Raw genomic sequence first — 21,146 nt, 5'->3', positions numbered from 1 at the left:
CCTGCAGTGCCCTCTCACTAGTGTGATAACCAGTTGCGCGTCCCTTAATCCACCTCTGTCACTGTTCCATATTTCCATATTTGGACAGCGTTGGGACAGGGTGATAGTAGCGAGGTTGGGGTAGGGTGGTTGCACCAGTGGGAGCATCCAGTGGCGTAGCGTGGGGGGTGCAGGGGGGGCCGGCTGCACTGGGCGCAACATCTGGGGGTTAGGGTTAGGGGGCGCAAATCCACAGGTTAGGGGGCGCAAATTACTTGCCTTGCCCCGGGTGCTGACAACCCACGCTACGCCACTGTGTGTAAATGACCCTTACTCTAAGGAGCTCAACAGCCTGGGGCTGGAATGCAGGCTATTGGAGCCTAAAAATGAGGGGGGGGGCTATGTTTGTCAGCTCTGATTATAAATTATTTTATTTCTAAGAAGATGAACCTATGTCTTGGAAAGACATGACTTTTGGAATTATTTGGCTATATCTTTGGGTTTTTCTTATGTTTTGAAGAAACTTCTGCAAGTAAAGTTTTGAACAATACTTATGGGTCTGGACAATGTTTTATTCCAATAGGAGTAAGCTTTTATGCATCCAGTTGTTCCAAGCTATGCAATATTTATATCTGCAATAATCCCATGCAGAGGGTTAATGAATCCTCTGGAGCAACATTTCAGTGGACACAAGGGAGGAGAGGCTACGAAAGTCCCATTGCATGGGCAGAGTTCAACTGGCATAACTTTGGATCCAAGACTATAGTTAATAACATTATTTAAGGAAAAGTGTGTATTTTTAATCACCAAGTTTTCCTATCTCCAAAGAGAACTCCTTAAGGAAGCAAACCCCCTGCCCCCTTCTGCTGAAACGAGAAGAAAAATGCAGTCATAAATTTACTGAGAATACCATGTATTATCAAACAGTTTCTCTCAAGCTACCCTTTCTTAATGTTTTTTCATTCTGTTCTTAAAGCGCAAGTATGAAGGTGGATATAATTAAGCAAGACAGAAACTCAGCACGTTTTAGCAATCTCATTTGAGATTAAAGAGAAGACGGCAAACACATATGAGCTTATTTGCTGCTGCTAATAAAAGAGAAGACCATCTAATCCCTAACTCTTCACAACCCTAGCACAAAGCTTTTGATTATAATCAGACAATGTAACAGCAAGTAATAAAATGGGAGAAAGTAATAGGAAAACAAGAAATAAAAATTCTATTTTATCAGGAGATATTTGGCTGTCTTGATAGTGTAGAGTGCACACTGCCTGTGTTGTATCAATAAGATAAGGTCACTTTTGGAAACCACATTTGCTGCTATATCATATCATATAGATGTACGGTGAACCATTATCTGATGACACTTTTTTTTAGAGGGGGAAAATGAAGAACTTATTCCTGTTAGGAGTAACTCAATGCTTTACAACAGCAGCTCTGCAGAAAGCCAAGTAATTGCTACCACTTCTCTTCATTGCTTTAACTGATTCTCTTGATATGAATCAAAACCCTTCACTGTTCCTTGCACTTCTTATGCTGGAAGAACTGAAGTCCCGCCTTTTCCCCTACCCAGAATAGATTCCTTTTCATCAATTGAACTCTTGTGTGTCTTAAAACCGTATGTGGTGTGCATCTTGGGACCCCCAGTCAAATAAATTGGCTGAAGGAGCAAAGGTACAAGTAGCTATTGCAATTGTTCCAAGACTTTCTGCCCTACATTGAAGGAAATCTCTAATGACTTCATCCTGTGCTTGAATTACAGAGACCCAAGAGGCATTCTGCTCTAAGAGGCTATGCCCTAAGCTACCATTTTTTTTAGAAGATTCTGGGGTATAAGATGACTAAATTTCGGTGGGGGAAATCAAGGAATGGGACTTTCAGGGGTTCATGAATGTCACTCCCCTTTCCCCCATAATTCAAGCACTGCTCAGTTAATTTTAATTTTGATGGACTGACCTAGTTGTGTAGCAGTTTCTGTGGCTCCTGTGGTTTTCAGATTGCCTTCAGATTGCCATGTAACAGGTGCTCCCTCTCAAGCACTTTCCATTCATACCAGGGTAGCACAATGAACTGTATATGAGCTGGTAATAGTGCCCTGGTTAACACAACAACACAAGGACCTCTGATGTGTGTACATACAAAGAGGTTTCCCCTGCCCCTGACCTGCATGCAAAGCAGGGATCTTTTCCCATAAGAACTTAAAGTCCTGCTGGATCAGACCAATGACCCATCTAGTCCAACATCCCATTCTCCCAGTGGCCTACCAGATGTCTGTGGGAAGTCCAGAAACATGACCATACCCAAAAGCATTTCCCTCTCCTGCAGTGTCCAGCAGCTGGTAGTCAGAAGCATACTGACTCCGACTATGCTGGCAGAGCATAGCACACCTTCAAAGGCATGCATGTAGGTCAGCAGCTCTTGCAAGAAGAGCTCCTAGGCTGGGTTGGAAGAGCAGGAATTCAAGTGTCAATCAGAACTTTCAATTCCAGTGGCAGCTCACGATATAATCACTTTTATTCAGATCATGGTAGGACAAGAAAACTTACACTTTCCTTTGGATCAGTCCGTGCTCCTTGAGTTGCTTGTTTTCCATTTACTGCTATTTACCTTAAACAAGTGTGCATGTTAATTGCACTGATTGAATTAATGACATGTCTAGTTTGGCCTTTAAAGGCATATTGCATCTGCTGAAGCTTCCAATTAGCTACCATGGCTAAAAATCATTGATAAAGAGTCACAGAAAAGTCATTGATAGACTACATTCTTTTTTAAAAGCCACCTAAGTCGTTGATGTGGACTTAAGCACATCTTGTAGCAGCAAATTCCACACATACATTGCTTTGTCCCAGATGTATTGCTAATCAATTTAATTTGATGACTCTACACGTGACCTCAGGATGTTGTGTCAGGCCCTCTCAATCATCTTGAGAAGATGGCACCTCTGGCTAGGGCAATGTGTGGATGAGTATCTCTTAAACATAGCATTATATGGAATTCTGCAAAAACAAAAAAACCAAAAAACACTATTCTTTGTGAAGCAGTGGGATTTAAACAGCTTAGAAAACAAATGACTTTTTTTGTCCAATTTAAAATTAGGAAAGTAATTACCTGTGGAGCATTACAGCTCTTTCTGAGACCGCTTGCCAATATGCAAATATGGAAACTGATGGACGGAGATTGTTCTGTGCATATCAACTTTTGAACCTCTGACCTTTTATTTCCATTCTTTCAGTTCTTTATAACAAGGACAATGGTTAGAAACCGTAATAATCAGTGCATGGAGTAAGGCAATCTCATCAAGGCATTTTATGAAGCGCAGGATTATGTAACATCCAAGCATCATTAGATGCAGCTTGGAGTCATAGACATCAAAATGATCACTTGGAGAAAGAAAGCTTTAATTTAGTCCCACCAGATATAAACATTAACTCTGTGGTTAAACAAAGAAGATGATCCAAAGTAAAAGACTAAGGAAATCTGTAGGTGAAAATGACAACATGTGACGGTGGCTATCGATTTTAATACAACTGTTGTACAAATAATTAGATGATTTTTGCTATGTTCTTAAAGGCTTGGACAAAAGAATCCCTGTTGTCATAGCTCTGAAATAGCGATGTGAAATTGGAAAGAAATGGTTAGGCCTTAGTATCACACAATAATTGCACCCTCTACTCAAACATCTTCAAGCTTAAAACAAAATCTTCCTGTTAAGGATCACTATGAGTTTATTTTTCCCCCTTGCATTTCTCCTTGAAGAAGGCTTTCAAAAATAAAACAAAAGAGAATAATTTTTGCAATGTAGTCTATGTGAGGCTCTGTGAGATAGTATGGAAACTGCAGCTAGTGCAGAACACAATATCCTGGGTTGTGAGCACTATTGCTGTTCAGAACCGCAATAAACTCCACTCTTGTGTGAACTGCAGTGTATGTAATCAAGATTAACACAGGTTCCAAGTTAGGGGAAATCTGTCCATGTTAGTTTCTAATTTTTCCAATCTTACATTCAGTTCTCTACCATTTCCACATCAGTTTGTGAATTTAAAAAACGAATGAAAATTCAACAGCAAATTTCTCCCAATATATACAAGGGTCCCAAGTGATGTCTGTGGAGCACCAGTAGTTCATGAACTTTATTCAAGTGGTCCACTGGGGTGACTCTGCAAAGTGGCGTAGCTGTGTGTGTGTTGTGTGAACAACAACAGGTGCAGCAACTGGTCTGTTTGAACTCAGCAGTCCACCTGGAAGGTGAGTGAGATGGTACATAAATGATGAGGAGAGAAGGCCCTGATATCATCAGAAGAATGAAGCCTGGGTTGGTAGCATGAGATGGGTGTTCTCAAACATCCAAATGAAAGTTTGAAAGGAAAAACAGATCCATGCAGAAATGTCATGCCAACCTTGCTTATCTTGTAATCCATAAAGTTGTGACCTGCTTTCACTCACACTGTTTTGGTCTTTGTCAACTTCATCTTTGGAGCAGCCTAATGGCTGCCCCTCAAATGGGAGACAATCATCCATTTAGACAAAGGAGTTGCAATAAATTGTATGTAAATATCCAGAAAGAATTCTTCTTTCTCAAAATTGGTACCATTAACTTGGGGTGTTCATATTTGCTTGAGTGGTAAAAGTTTAAAGGCCAGGACAGAATGTTCCTTTGCCACACAATGCAACACTGAGAGCTCATAACCCCATTTCTAATGCTAATCTTGTGTTCGCAGTTCAGAAGAATCATTGTGTCTTTGCAGTTCAGAGCAAATTGCAATTGCAAACTATTCTCTGGATTACATACTTTACTTCTACAAATGGTAAGGTATCATTTACATTTCCTACTATCTTAAAACTTCATGAACTTCATACTTTGAGGAAATGGAGAGCAACACCCCACCCATACTTGCATTGATCAGTCACCGACAAGGAATTTAGAACATTGATGAGTGCAGAATTGAACTTACTTTATCTTTGTAAGGTGGATATGGGTGTTTTTATTTGCATTAAACATTTATTGGGCATTCTGTAACCTCTCAACTGCTTTGGTTTTCTGAAAGCCTCATGGGTGGAGTTACTTCATGACGTATTCTCCTGAAGCACAGTTAAGATGAGGATGCAATTGCCTACTGAATACATGAGATCAGACCACTAACTTACTTTCTTTTTAAAGGAAATCATTGCTTTTACTTTTAAAAAGAAATATTACAAACTGTTTTTTAAGAGTAAGAAGACCTCACTTTCATAAACTGAAACAACTTCTAGGCAGTCATTAGGCAGCCTCTCCACATTCTTGTGTTTACAAGAAAACCCAGCTGAGGACACACTAGCAGTCAACAAGGTGGGCTGGCTCTGCTCACCTGGCTCAGCCAATCTAGTGCTCCTGCATATGTTAGCACCTCACCATTCCTTCTCTTCTCCCCCACTCCATCCCAGGATGCAGCAGTGACCTGGGAAGATGAGCACACCTGCCCCACACCATTGCCTGCAGGTGCAAGGGTATCATGGGATTTCCAGAAATAAGGGCATATTCAGAAGGTTGCAATATACAGACCACCATAAATATGATTTGTAGAATGAAAGAAATGATGCTCTTGATTCAAATAGCCATTGGTCACCTTGGATAGCCTGAAACTGACCCAAATGGAATGGGATTACAGCCAGTTTATGTACTTTTTAGCCACTTAAACTGTCTAGCGTGTTTCATTTCAGTGAGTTCTCTAAATTCCTGGCATATTTCTGCATCTTGCTAAACATTTTCTCTGTTGGTTCAGATGACAGCTGATATATAAACAGTGGGAAACTACTGAACCTTTTGTTTTCCTCTTTTTATTACCATATAAAACATAGCAAGTATGTGGACAGATTTGAACAACTATTCCTAATGTATGAGGTGATTGATTTTCCTTACAAGCCTCACTGGGCAGTGTTGCACACAAACTATTTTACCTGAAATATTTCTACTTCTTTGCTTTACAAATATATGCCCTAGGTGTTCAACAGAATATTTGGGGGTTAGTCACACATTCTCAGTAAAATAAATAACACTATGCGACATTCACACAATGCAACAAGTAATATAAGAGAACTCAGGATACCTGACATTTCCCCCCCAAACCAGTAGAAGAAAATCATACCACAGCAACTAGGATAAAATATTGTTTGTATTGGAAGTGTGGTTTAATCTCATGTGCTTTGAAGAATATCATACATTATAAATTATGTCATATTGCCTATTTCTACATGCATCTAAAACAAAACAAAAAAATAGATTAATTCAAAATGTATTCCTGTTTAGTGGAGGTTCTTACTTAGATTTTCAGATAACGTGGTTCAAACTATTTTCAGTTCTAAATGTAATGTTACGTGGGCTTGGTTTGAAGGTCACAATTCCAGCTGCAAAACAATTTGCTTTGTTTCCCTGTTTATGCTTTCACATTGATATGTATGTAAATTTCCATCTGGCTAAGGTGTAAATCACTCCCAGCCAGTATGGATAACGGTCAGGGATGACGAGAGTTGTAATCCATAACATCTGGAGGATACCACGTTGACTACCCATAGTCTACATAGCTTAACTGGAAGTCTGGCATTGGTTTAACTGTAGTTAATGCTAAAACCAAGAACACCTGATAGCCTAGAAACAGCATCATTTAAAAAAACAAACACACACACACTAAAAACAAAAACAAACCCTGCAATGATTACAAACTGAGCTGTGCGGTCAGAGGCATAGGCACCAACGCCTTAGGGCTGAGGCATCTTTGCTCCCCTCAATATTGTTTAGCAGGGGACTCACCCCTCAATATTGAGGGGATGGAGGAGGCCAAGTGCCAAATGGAGCATGGAGCTGGACTAGGCCCAGTTTGGCCAGCTTCTTATTGTGGAGGGTGGAGTGGAGCTGCACCTTCTTCCCTACAATGCGAGCCAAGCCAGGGATGCCACCATTCCCACTGCTCACGCTGCCTCTGCCTCCACCACTACCACTGTGGGGCTCTTAGGAGCACCAGCTGCAGCAAGCAAAGTTCAAGTGAATCCACAAGCGGCCAACCCTTCAGTGTCCATGGAGCCCTGCTGCAGAACTCCGTTGAGTGTCATCTCAGTTCCCTGGAAGCCATTTGTCAAAATGACAAATTCCTCCCTTTTCTTCGAATATCAAGAATACAATTTGTGTGTTTTATATAGTTTCCACAGTCATCACAGTGTTGCCCCAACTGGGGCTTTGCTGACTACATTGTCATCTTTGACTTTCTGAGGAGATATCAGATATGACGCAAGATTGGCTCTACAACAAACCAGAAGGCTCCGCTTTGGGATAAATAATGCCCATTACTATCGATGGTTGCCTACTTTTTACCTTTCCCTTACTTTTTATGGTCACAGTTACAACTGTAGTGATGTTTGCTTACTCATCAGCCAGATAGAACAACAACAACAGACAACAAGAAAAAAAAATATTTCTGCTCTTTTAGCTACTAGGTCGAGGTCTCTCACTTAATAGTTGAATCTGAACTAACGAAAAGCTTACTGTGTGAGCAACTGAAGCAATGTGTGTCAACAAGACAGAAATCCTGATAATGTTGTAAGGACATGTGCAAAACGTATTGCTTGGGTCATGGAGTTAATGAAGGGCTAGAGCCTTAATAGGTAAAGAAATGATGAATAATCACTCTCGGAAGCACAAGTGAGCCAGCAAATGGAGTATTGCAAATGTGGAATGCCGTATTTATCCTCAAGTTCTCTTTCCCCCTGCCACTGAGTTCCTTATGCTTTTGAGATGCTGAGTGATGCACTTTGTTTGCTAATCTTTTCTTCTCATTTCTGTTTAATCACTCTTAATTGGTAAATGTTAGATTTGACAGAACAAGGCTTTCATCAGCACAGAAGAAAGCTGTGGGGATTAGTATAGGGAATAAACACACATCTCTGCTCTTCATGCTGCAAAGAATAGTCATAGAAAGCTTTGTTGACTTGCTTCCAAACTAGGTTGTAGGTTATTTATTTTCAACTATTTATAGCAGTAGCAATCATGTTAGCCTGCTTTTCAACATATGATCCCAGAGTGGAGTAAGCTACAAATCAAAACACTGAATGCAACTCACATACCATTTATAAAGTACAGGCTTTAATTCCTGGAAGATCTGCCCCCTGCTTTCCTTGTGTTTTCCCACCTGGTCAGGGAGGATGAGATCCTGACTGGATGCAAGCTACAAAAGCTGAGACTGCTGAACAGACCCTTGGGCTGGGGTATTGTTTAGGGGTTTTTGCTGCTGTTGTTCCTGTTATTGAGATTATTTTTTGCATTTTAATTTATATAAATCCTAAAATATAAAAAATAATTTTGTTGTGTACTTTTTGATGTGTTATTTATTGTTTATGACTACTTTTCTAATTATGCAAATCGTTTGCATGTTGCAAAGCCACCTTGAGCATGGCTTTGACTATTGAAAGCAGAATACAAATAAAATGAGGAAGAGGAGGAAAATATTAGTCTACTTAAAAAAAACACACACACACACACACCACAAACTGCAGAATGAGCTCCTTACTTTGCAGTCACAGTACTAATATTAATATCCTACCACTGCTGGTGGTCCATCAAGACCTCCTGCCCAGTCTGATTAAAAAGAGAATATAACTTGCCTACATACACAGAGAGAATGACCACCCCTTCACCCACTTAAAGCTACATTTTGCTATGAGTGAGAAGCTCTTACAAGTGCCAAAGATGTCTTCTCTCTGAAGCAAATATCAGTTGAGGAAGGTGTGGAGGGGAAAGGGTAAAGTTTGTGCAGTGTCCCTGTGCTGGTCCAGAGGGGAGGTTACCGTGGGGCGAGGTCCAGGACCTGAGTCGAGTGTCGGCAGACAGTCCTCCACGGGCGAAGCAGGGTCCACAGTGAGGAGCCGGGCAAGGACAGGAACTCTGGGGGAACCGGACTGGGTGCTGGCCGAAACAGCTCTTCAACGACGTTGCTCCCACAACCTGGGACCCTGCTGACTGGCCTTTATCTTCTCTGAGGCCAGGGGCGGCCCCGGCCCCCAGGAGACCCGCCTCTCCTGGCCTTAAGGTGAGCACTCCTCCTGGGAGAAACCAGTTCCCTCTGCCTCTCTGCCCTGAGCCTCTGCAGTTCAGGAGAGGCTGAAGGGTTACTGGACCCAGGGGGAGACTCACCTGTAGGCACTGAGTCCTCAACCACCTCCGGAGCCAGACTGGATTCACCTGGTGCCTGCTCCTGAGGATCCGGCACAGGTGCAGGTGCTTCAGAATGAAGGCCCTGCCCCAGTTCAGCCGGCCCTGGAGGCAGGGACTCCTGTGCCTGCTGGGATTCCTCCGGTTCAGCCTCTGAATCGGATTCCCAGGCCATCACAGTCCCACACACCGTAGTTCTGGTCCTAATGCTTCTTGTAGCTAGTTCTGCCTGATGAACAGTGCAATCCAAACCATGCCAACTCAGAAGTCCTTTTGAGTTCATTGGGTCTTACACACAAGTGGGGTTAGGAATGCAATCTTAGACTGGAAAACAGTACAGTCACAAAGGGTTAATGAGTCCTCTACTCACCTACCTTGCAGGCGGCTTCTTTAAAGTTAAAACCAAAACCTCAGAATCTCCCATGGATCTCCCATGGATCTCCCACGTACCACCTAATTTGGCCCTTAGGTGTGGAGAACCACAAATGCAGACCCTCAAAGTGTCCGTTTTCCCAGGATGTCCCTGATTAAAAGAAGCCATCCCGGTTTCTGATTTGATCCCAGAATGTCCCACTTTTCCTTAGGATGTCCCTATTTTCATTGGAGAAATGTTGGAGGGTATGGAGTTATCCAACCCCTGAGCTGTCTGAAGGCAATCCTGTATAGGGAAGGTTTTCAAAAAATGTGTAATGTTTTATTATGTTTTTATATATGTTGAAAGCTGCCTAGAGTGACTGGGGCAACCCAATGAAATGTGTGGGGTATAAAAAGTAAAATTATCATTATGGAATGGGACATCCCTATTTTCATCAGAGAAATGTTGGTGGGTATGCAAATGGTGTTCACTTGTATCAGATCCATGTATATGCATTGAGCTATTTATTGTAGGTGGTTATCTTTGCTTCATCCCATTCATTAGAAATACGAGAGGGAAAAAATGCATTAATTCCTTTGCAACATACCACAAGATTCATATTAATTTCTAATAACAAATAAAAATGAAAACTCTATTATTTATTTGTATTGATTTCTATTCAGGCTGATTAGTTACTAGATCTAGTTAAATTTATACAGTATTTATTATGTGGTTTATGTGATTAGTTTTGTTCTCATTTCATTAAATAATTCATTTGTATTAGTCAGCTACAACTTGGGGGAAAGTTGCCAAAAATATTAATCAGAAACCATTATTTGATGAAAACAATCACACCCTGGGCTGAAACTGTGGAATAAACAGTTCTGAGGCCATATATTCCAGCATTTATTAGTTGCATTCATATTTTCATTACACCAAGCAGTAATATTAATTTCAATAGTCTTCCTCAAAGTGGTAAAATAAATCTTTTGCAGAAGTATTTGCAAGCTTGGGGACTTCATCAAGCTCTTTTTCTTCCAAGATTTGGCTTTAAAATAAACTAGCTCTGTACTTTTATCACTAAACTAATTAGCTGTGATGCTTGGGAATATACAGAAAATGGAAGGGAAATTAATTCGGCAAATAAAGATATAAGTATATATCCTTGTTGCTCATTTTTTATTTAAACCACCCCCACAACTATTATTTTTAAAATCATATGGTCCTTGGGGGGTGGGGGAGTAATCTTCCTATCCATGGTCAAAGAGAAATCATTTACTTTAGAGAGGGAAATCTGATGTCAGATACCTGCTTCTCAATACTAAAGCAATATCAGCATTCTTATGTCAGTAAGGTCTAAAGTGGGCTGAATAGGGAAAAGGCACAGATCTGAAGAGTTTAATGTCTTTCTGCTCTCTCAACATGTTCCTAGACCCAATATAAATCAGTTCCTATGATTTTGCTCTCATTGTTCCGTGTGTGTGTGTGTGTGTGTGTGTGAGAGAGAGAGAGAGAGAGAGAGAGAGACATAAAAGGGATTGACAAGTGGTTATTCAGTGAATCCATGTACAGCTTGCTCATTGGCACATCTGCAACATGCCTAAGTGTGTATGCTTGTGTGTGCATCTATTCTTCCTCATCAATAGTATATTCAGGAGGAGGAGCCTGAATGTCCAAAAGAGGGTTTCTATATGTACCTGCAGCTGTTTTACCATGGTTAACTTTAAATACCAATGCAGGGTTTTTTGGATGCTCTTAAAGATCTTGGCAAGACACAGTGGAACAGAAAGCCTCTATGTTAGGGGCTGGGACTTGTGGCCCTCCAGTTGTTGTGAGACCTCAACTCTATAAGAATGTAAGAAGAGTCATTGGCTGGATTAGGCCAATGTCCATCTGGCCTAGCATCCTGCTTTCACTGTAGCGTGGGAATGATGAAAGTTGGACTCCAACATCTGTAAAACCACAGATGTTTCTCACCCCTGATCTATGGTATGTAAATCCCAAGACCTTTGGAGATCTGTAGGCCAAAGCATGGGTTTTCAAGTGTGCCTGGAAGACAACAGAGAACTCGTTATTTCATAGGGTTTTGCTGAATTTTCATGAGATTCTTTTTTCATCATGAAAGCTTACATTTTGGGTAATGTGCATGCAAAGTTTTCTTCAAAGATAAAACCCCCAGGAGGGAGGGCAAAAATGCCTTTTGCTAAAAAACTGTGTTCTTGTTCTCCTTTGCCAAAGAAACAGTAATTTTAAAGGAGGCAGTTGGCCACATTATGCACAGCATAATTTTTGCTGCCTCATTTGCCTAGATAGAGGGGAAATCGCACTGCACAGAATGCAGTAATTTTGTCCTTTAAAGTGGCTGATTTTGAAAGAACGGAACATTGTTGCCACAAAGGAAGGAAACATTGTGTGCTCCTGAAGGGTCACCGGAATGGATGCCTCTTTCCCAGGGCCAAGCTGTTTTGTGAAAAGCTTCGTTAAAAGCTCAGCCCTCGTATTTGGCTACTATGGTTGCTGTTGTGCCCAACTCCATCTGCCCTCATTCATGTGATCCTTCTCTCTGCCTGTCTCTCTCCCTACCCCTCGCTCTCCTTTTGTTGATTTTGAATTTGACTGTATCAAAAAGTAATTGAGTACAGGCAAGACCATTTTCCATCTGGTTAGTGTTTGAGAGGGTATATTTAGTATGTTTTATGCCACCATTCCCTATTTCACCATGAGCGGCATGTATTGTTATGGATGCTGGCCTAACTTGCCAGCCTGACCATACCTTCTGTCAGGCAAATTGGTTGGCTAATGGCCCAGAATGGTTAGTCAGTGTTTTCCCAGTAGTCAAGAAATAGCTGGGTCTTCCTTGGCTGTTCTATGGATTCAGGCAGACTTGTTGTATGTTCCAACATACATTCCAAAATCTGCATTAATGAGCAGATTTTCCCAAGGAAAGCAGCAGGGGGAGGGGGCAGAAATATGCGCAAGCATAGAACTTTAAACCTCAGGTGTGTTCCTAGAAAGTGCAGTGCAAAAGGTAACTGTGGATGAACCCTAATGGGAAGAACTCAAAAGAGCTAGGACATTTGTACAGTAGTACCTCAGGTTACAGACGCTGCAGGTTACAGACTCAGCTGACCTAGAAGTAGTACCTCGGGGTAAGAATTTTGCTTCAGGATGAGAACAGAAATTGTGCTTTGGCGGCGCGGTGGCAGCAGGAAGCCCCATTCGTTAAAGTGGTACCTCAGGTTAAGAACAGATCTCCAGAACAAATTAAATTCTTAACCCGAGGTACCACTGTATAACCTATTCCACGCTAGCTAGGAACAATGTAATTCAGGTCTCTCCTCATGTAAAAAAAAAAATGAAGAAATTTCAGTTACAGAAGGCATTTTTTATGTGTTTTGCCTAGCCTTTCTTGGGAATATGATGCAGAGCAGTAGATATGCTCCTTTTAGTAGTGCTTTGGCTTCATCTGTGGTCAGTTTATACCAGTAGCTGCTGGTGTGGCAATTGTAGGGGGTGGGTTCTGCTTCTCTCCTGGCTTCCCAGCACAGCAGGTCACTGGTGCTTAGCAAGGGGGACAAGGGCAAGGCAGCAGGAGTTTGATATTTTGTGGTTGCTCCAGCAGGGCCAATCCAATACACCTGACACAGTGTCCTCACTGTGCATGCACAATTCTAAGGACCTGCTGCCTTGCCGTCCCTTCACTCTTGGTAAGCATCATTGACCCACTGAGTTGGGAACCTGGAGGAGCAACAGAGCCCCATCCACACTGCCTCACTAGCCACTACTGGCCAGGCACTCCTGTCTTCCACGGCCTCCTGCAGTTTGGTCAAACTCATGGTGGTAGCTTCGAGAACACTGCCCACTACAGGCTTAAAGGTAAAGGTAAAGGTACCCCTGCCCATTCAGGCCAGTCTTGACAGACTCTAGGGTTGTGCGCCCATCTCACTCAAGAGGCCGGGGGCCAGCGCTGTCCGGAGACACTTCCGGGTCACGTGGCCAGCGTGACATCGCTGCTCTGGCGAGCCAGAGCCGCACACGGAAACACCATTTACCTTCCCACTAGTAAGCGGTCCCTATTTATCTACTTGCACCCGGGAGTGCTTTCAAACTGCTAGATTGGCAGGCGCTGGGACCGAACAACGGGAGCGCACCCCGCCGCGGGGATTTGAATCGCCGACCTTTCGATCGGCAAGCCCTAGGCGCTGAGGCTTTTACCCACAGCGCCACCCGCGTCCCTTTTGCCACTACAGGCTTATACAGTTATAAATAAACCCCAATACTGTATTACGTAAGCAAAGCACAATGTTTCCAGGAATGGGGGAGTTATTCAATTCCAAAAGCATTCAAAGTCAAACCTAATTCACACTTTCTAAAACAATACATGAACTGAAACACAGGGAACCTTCAAAATGTGCACTTAACTACATTTTACAAGGCGGTTATACAGCCAAGTAATGTATACAAAAAAAAAGGCATTCTAGGGTATGGTGTGCATAAATATGCATATATTACTGAAAACAGCAGTAGGGGAAACTTTATGCAAAAAAATTGTATATTTGGCAAAATTCCAGGCAAAAAAATCTGTATATTAGGAGCATTTTGCACTAAAATACTGATGGAGTTTTATGACAGCTTCTTTAAAAAAAAATAAAAAATCATGAACTGATGTGGAAATTTGAATAACTAAACTAAGACTGGTAAGATAAGAAACTGAGAGAGACCAAAATTAACTGATTCACTCCTCTCTAGTTTTCAGAGATTGGTTCTTCCCAAGATAAACAAGTGCTGCTCCTAGAACTTCTCATTCCTTAGATAATTAAGGAACATACATAGCAATGTCTGGACAACAGACAGAATTTGTGCCAATCACCTAAAAGACCTACTACTTCCTTTCCAACGAAGAGCTTTTATGGTAGCAAGACTAAATGCTTTCCCCTTCCCAGTGACCACAGGTAGATACTTGCAAATTCCTTATCAATCTCACCTGTTTGCCTGTAATCAGAGAGTACCAGATTCACTGGACCATATTCTTTTGGACTGCCCTTTGCACAGCAGACTCTGCAAACAGATGCTGAGCAAGATGTTGGACCTGCGCCCCATGGCTCCAAGAGAAAGCCAAATGAGGTTCCTCCTAGTGGATAGGGACAAGGACGTTACTGCCCCAGTGGCGTCCTTTTTAATCTCCATCTTAGCCGAAAGGGTTCTTAATTATTCATCCCTCTAGGGAACAGACAAGATGAAGCAGAACAATCAAGTACCTTGTGATCCTCAACAGCCTAACTCCTGTCCCTTTTAAATTTATCCTAGTGTTTTGATATGCTTTAACTCATAATGCTAATAAAGGTATTTGTATTTGTTTGTACATCTCACTCTGATAGTTTGAATCCAGTTTATCTGTAGATAGCCGGTTATAGCACACATTTACTCTAATGTGTTCTGTTTTTGTGCATTACTTATTTTTCACAAGCAATATTTAGAGGCAACCCCTTTCTGTTGGGCTTCTCTTCCTTTCAAACAAACTCTGGCTCTGGTGGAGATGGATGTCAAAGACATGCTACTGGCCTTAACTTTTCTCAAATGTTGAGAAAATGAGTGCTAGCAGATAATGATGGGAGGAAAGGGGAAGAGATTTAACCATCTGCCTCTTCTGACATAATGTTGTTGAAGAATGGAGGTGCCTGGTGGAGTGAAAAATAGGCCTATTGTGCCCATCCTACATCTTTAGGATTAGCCCAAACCTCTGGCTTTTGGAAAGTAGATAAACACTAGGATTTTTAGAACAGCTATTCAATAAAATAAAATGCATTATACTATATTCTCAGAACTTATTTTTGGAAAAGAAAAGAAAAAAAACTATACATGAGGGAGTGAACAATCTTCAGACTACATATTAGAGAATACTGGATGGAGGCTATAATATACTGTAGTATAAGAGAAAGAACCCCCTTAGATAAAGCTGAAAAGGGGGGAAATCGTTTTAGGATATTCATGTCCCCCAGGGAGCAGAAACCATTGACCAATTCTTTTCCAGAGACTTTTTTTATTTCAGCAATATTTGAAAAACCTTCTGAACTTGGAATAACCCAGAGGGTATTCTTCTCTGCTACACTTTTAAAACACAATCCACAGGCTTTGGTTATTAAAGCACTAAGATTCCCCCATGTAGAACAAATAATAAAAGCTGTCAGAGAAATACCTTGGCAGTATTATAGAAATGTGACATTTCCTCCCATGAAACACAGTTGACCAAGAATGAAAGAAATAAACACAAAACTGATCCTAGTGGAAAAATACTAATAGATACAGCAAGAAGAATTTAATATAATACAGTGGACGCTCAGGTGTGAACGTTATTCGTGCGGGAAGCACATTCGCAACCCACAGGGTTCACAACCCGCACCGCTGCATCTGCACACGCGTGGGTCGCGATTCGGTGCTTCTGCGGACGCATAAGCGCCAAAACCTAGAAGTAACCCGTTCCAGTACTTCCGGGTTCGGCGCAGTGTGCAATCTGAAATCGTGCAACCCAAAGCGTCTGTTTTAACAAGCTTTATTTCTTAGTTATGGCAATGGTGGCCAATGTGGTGTCCCTTAGATGTTGATGGATTTCAACTCCTGTCATTATGCCATTTTCAGTCCAGTATCACCTGAAGGTCAGCATGTTGGCTACCCGCAATTTGAAACATAGGAATTCTGCATCAGAAAGTAGGGCTGTGCACTGGCTCTGGCAAAATGCCAGCTCCTGGACCACATCAGGATATCACTAGGGTGGATTGAGATAGCCCCAGATAGCTCTGGGTCTGGATTCAGTTTGGGCCACCTGGAATAATCTGGGACAGTTGAAAGGAGTAGAGAAATTGGATGGCCCTTCTCTGCAGCAGCAGAATGGGTGGAGGGGGAAATGATTTTGCACCCGGCCTTCTGCAGAGAGAAGGCAGCAGGTTTCTGCCTTGCTCATAAAAGTGAGCAAAAGACAAGACAGCAGCACATACTTTCATGAACTAACCAGTTGGAAGCATCATTTTCTTATTTCCATTTTGCATACTTTACAGTAAAAACCTGACATTTGGCAAATGTTGACCTTTACTGGTAATTTTAAGCAACCAGGATGAAATGCCTTTTATTGGTAAATAAAGGAAATGTGAATAACAATTAGACATTTATCAGATTTACGTACTCAATTAGCCTTGCAATTTTGAATTAAATGCCAGTTATAATTGTGCCACACAGCTTGTTTGGGATATTTATAGCCAAGTCAGAGTAAATGATAGAAATACTGTAAACTGGTCATTTTTCCAGAAACACTCATTTATCCCTGAAATTTATCAGTCAGTGGTCCTGTGTATACTAACAAGCAACATGGAACTCCTGTCTTTGACATTGCACCCATTACTCCAGCAATCTTTTTCTAGAAATCTGTCTGTTCTAGAAATCTTGCACGGTAATCCTTTGCATGTTTACTCAGAATTAAATCCCCTTGAATTCTATGCAGTTTACTCCCAGGTTAATGTGTGCATGATTACGGCCCCAATTATTAATCTTTCTAGGTTGTGCAGTGGTACCTCTGGTTATGAACTTCATTCGTTCCGGAGGTCCGTTCTTAACCTGAAAATGTTCCTAACCTGAGGTACCTTTTTAGCTAATGGGGCCTCCTGCTGCCACCACGCAATTTCTGTTTTCATCCTGAGGTTAAGTTCTTAACCGAGGTACTACTTCCGGCTTAGCGGAGTCTGTAACCCAAAGTGTTTGTAATCCAAGGTGTTTGTAACCCGAGGTACCACTGTATTTTTAAAAATGGAACCTTCATTATTATAAAGTGGGGTAGAGAAACTGTGGCGCAACAGATATTGCTGAACTGCCACTTCCATCAGCCCCAGCAAGCATGGTCAATGGCAATAATAATGATGATGGGATGCAAGGATGATAGGAGTTGTAGTTTAGGAACATTTGGAACATTCCCCACCTCTGTTATAAAGGATGCAGCTATCCACTGAGCCTTTCACATGCCCATGCAGCACCAACCCACCTATGAGGCAAGGCAAGGTGACTGTCTCAAATGGCAGGATCCACAGGGAAAGCAAGAATCAACATGTCTTTGTATATATGGGACTTTTTCATGTGCTCCAGCAGTCCTTCTTTTTCCTGCTTCCAGTGTGTGTCCAGAAGATGCATAAATTTAGCTGGCACGTAGGTCAGAATCTAGTCATCTTTTTTAGTGTTAGAGCATCATTTTATAAATCTATAAAACACACACACTCAGTGGTTTCCTAAGCAATGCAATAAATGGTTTGTGGTCTGATTCCAAAGCCAGTTTCTGGCCATAAATGTATTGATTAAATCATTCATGCTCAGGTAATATTTCCAACATCTCCTTCTCAATTTGTGCATATCTGGTTTCTGCATCTGACAGTGATTTGGATGCAAGTGCTATTGGCTGCCAACAGTCATAATATTTCTGTAAAATCACTCTACCTAGCTCAAATAGTGTTGAAATTTTATAGACCTTTCCGGAGTATATAGTCATTTAATATTGGGTCCCATATCCCATTTTCTTCCCTGAGGTTGTCCATCATTGCTTCCATTCTGCATCCCAGCTCATTCTTTCATGCTCAGAAACTGTCCACAGAGGAAATGGAGAAAATACATTTCCCATTATAACCCACCCTTACTCTGAAATCTACCTTTAACTAGTCATGTGCCAATATTGCCATTTAGCCTGTATTCTTATAGCCATGTCCCTGAAAGTAAGCCCTGCTGAGTAGATAGTTGTCCCAATTTTCCAGGGACAGTCCTGGAATTACGAAAGCCATCCTGGCTTTTGGTTTGATCCCAGAATGTCCCTATTTCCCCTGCCAGTGCTGCCACCATTGAGCTTGGGGTGGAGGATGAGGTATCACTTGTACCAAGTGGGGGCAGCGGTGAGGGAGTATCCCATGGCCTCTGTATGGCCTCTCCATGGCTGCTGCTTCCAGCTTCCCCCCTTGGGCAGCTCATAGCTGTTGCTGGACAGTAGAGGAGAGGCTGCCCCCATAAAGGCCCAGCTCCACATGACACACAAGCTCTGAGAGGCAGGCAGAAGGCAGGGCTGCCCTGGGAGCAAAGGAAGGGGGAGCACAGCAGAGCGCAATGAGTCTTTGTGCATCTGCACCTCATCTTGCCCCTTTTTAAAATTTATTTATTGCTGTGTGTTCTTGCTTTTGTAAATCTATCAAAGAATAAAATAAAGATCAGATCAAGGGGTTTTCTCAGAATGGTGGAAGGTGTGCTGTGTCCTGTTGGTGTAAGGTAAAGGCAAAGGTAAAGGTAAATGACCCCTAGATGGTTAAGTCCAGTGAAAGGCGACTATGGGGTGTGGCGCTCATCTCGCTTCAGGCCGAGGGAGCCGGCGTTTGTCCACAGACAGGTTTCTGAGTCATGTGGCCACGACTCGCTTCTGCTGTAATGGGAAACCATGATATGTGCCAGAGTGCACAGAGATGCCATCTACTTTTCCACCACAGCGGTACCTCTTTATGTACTTTCTCTAGTGGTGGTACCTGCCTTTCTTTTGATAGGAAATGCTCTGTGTGTGGAGGGACAAAATGGGTGTGTGTGTCGAGGAGGGTCAGTTGGGGAGAGTCAGAGGAATGCTGAAGGGCATGGATACATACAGGATCACATTGTAAAATATCTCCCTTAGTACAGTTAACCTCATATTTATTCATGCCACCAACAATTTGGGATACAATTCTAGTTAGCTGCAGCAGCATTTAAGGCTTGCCAAATCTTGTGTTCATATTTATTTGGGGTTGAGTTCCACATTATGTCTAAACCGACTGCACGTCTCATGTGATGTTGTGGTTACATTTTTAGTATTAAGATTATGCCAAGGATTAGACAATCTCTACTGTACAAACAGAGCCTTAGCTGCATTTTTAAAAATGTTGTTCTGGGCATGTGCCTTAAAATCCCCTTTGCCTCTTTTTTTCAGGATGCTGCTCTGGAGCAATTCATTAATGAATGACACCATGTATAGCAACTATTTAAAATGTGCTCTGTATGCATGTGCAGTATTTGTGCAGGCTGATCATGTTTATTCAGAAGTGTGTTCCACTGATTGGAGTGGGATTTATTCTCACTCAGTAAGTAAGTGTGCATGAGAATGCAATAAGATGCATTAGTATAGGATAAAAATCCTTGGGATTGGTAGGTTCTGGGAGTCAGGGGCATGGAAACCAGCTAAGACATGGAACACTGAGTTAGACAAACCTCTAGTACCCATATACCAAATTAAATTATACATTCCTTTTCTCTGTCTTGTGAGAAGCCCTAGACAAATGGTTAATCAGTCAAAAGAAGAGAATGAACAGTGTTATGTTCAAGGTGAGAAATAAAAAGCAAGCAATAGTGGTTGTATCCTACAGATAACCACTCACTAAGTCTCCAAGTTTCAATCCCAAAATGGCACAACAACTTTAGCAGAAGAACCAAAAAGTTTAGTAGGGGAACCCACTAAGGTGAATAACCTAAAGTTGAGCATACTTTGTGCTCTCCTGAATGACGATGGAGTGCTGGGGAAAAAACTGGGGGGTGGGGAGCCTTGTGGAAAGGATGGAATAGAATATCCTGGGGAGGGTCCTGGTTGGCTGACTGACATGTTGAATAGGTGCACTCCAGGCACCATTTATACTCATAAAATTTCCACAACTGTTCACTTGTTAGATTTAGTTCTTGTGAAGTGTGCAAAACATTTACAAATTAAGGACGGTATCTTGAAATCAGTCGTGCACAAAAAATGCCCTTAAATAGAGTTCATCTGTGTGTACTTTGCTTCAGGATTGCAATCCCAATGTTGCGCCTGCCGAGCCCAACTAATTGGGATAGGACTTCAGCACTCAGCAGGTACCTGTGGCAAAAAGCACATGGTTGCTTGCATCATTGTTACAGGTGAGCAATTCCCCCCTCCCAAAAAAGCTCAATAAAAATTAATTTGGGGGTGGCTAAACTAAATTTATAGGGACACGGGTGGCGCTGTGGGTTAAACCACAGAGCCTAGGACTTGCCGATCAGAAGGTCGGTTCGAAACCCCACAATGGGGTGAGATCCCATTGCTTGGTCCCTGGTCCTGCCAACCTAGCAGTTCGAAAGCATGTCAAAGTGCAAGTAGATAAGTAGGTACCACTCTGGTGGGAAGGTAAACGGCATTTCCGTGCGCTGCTCTGGTTCGCCAGAAGTGGCTTAGTCATGCTGGTTACATGACCCGGAAGCTGTACACCGGCTCCCTCGGCCAATAAAGCGAGATGAGCACCACAACCCCAGAGTCAGTCATGACTGGACCTAATGGTCAGGGGTCCCTTTACCTTTACCTTAAACTAACTTTGGGGCACTGAGAGGATGTTTGCTCCCTGGCACTGCATATGCTAAAGATGGCCCTGCTCAGCCTTGCTGACATGGTCAAAAGGAAAGGAGAGCAATGCATTTGGCAGCGCCACAAATCCAACTCAATGGTGTAATGTTGGAAAATGTTGATCACTTCTCTACCTAGGCAGTTATCTTTCCACAAGGACCAACATTGATGTCGAAATCCAGCATCGCCTGAGCTCTGCGAGTGTGGCTTTCTCCTGATTGAAGTGCAGAGTGTTTGAGGACATTCACAGG

General features: G+C 42.2%; 1 long non-coding RNA gene across 1 annotated transcript; it reads left to right on the top strand.

Moving 5' to 3' along the window:
* Positions 1-4,163: 4,163 nt before the first annotated feature.
* LOC310676964 lies at positions 4,164-20,356 on the top strand. Its single transcript, XR_014510821.1, has 3 exons — positions 4,164-4,224; positions 4,698-4,784; positions 20,325-20,356. It is a non-coding gene; the product is annotated as an uncharacterized lncRNA (long non-coding RNA).
* Positions 20,357-21,146: the final 790 nt, after the last annotated feature.

This window comes from Podarcis tiliguerta (assembly GCF_965153285.1).
Source record: "Podarcis tiliguerta genome assembly, chromosome: 4".
In the NCBI taxonomy this organism is placed as follows: domain Eukaryota; kingdom Metazoa; phylum Chordata; class Lepidosauria; order Squamata; family Lacertidae; genus Podarcis; species Podarcis tiliguerta.
Note: the sequence above shows the minus strand (reverse complement) of the source record. Positions and strands in the feature narration are given on the sequence as shown.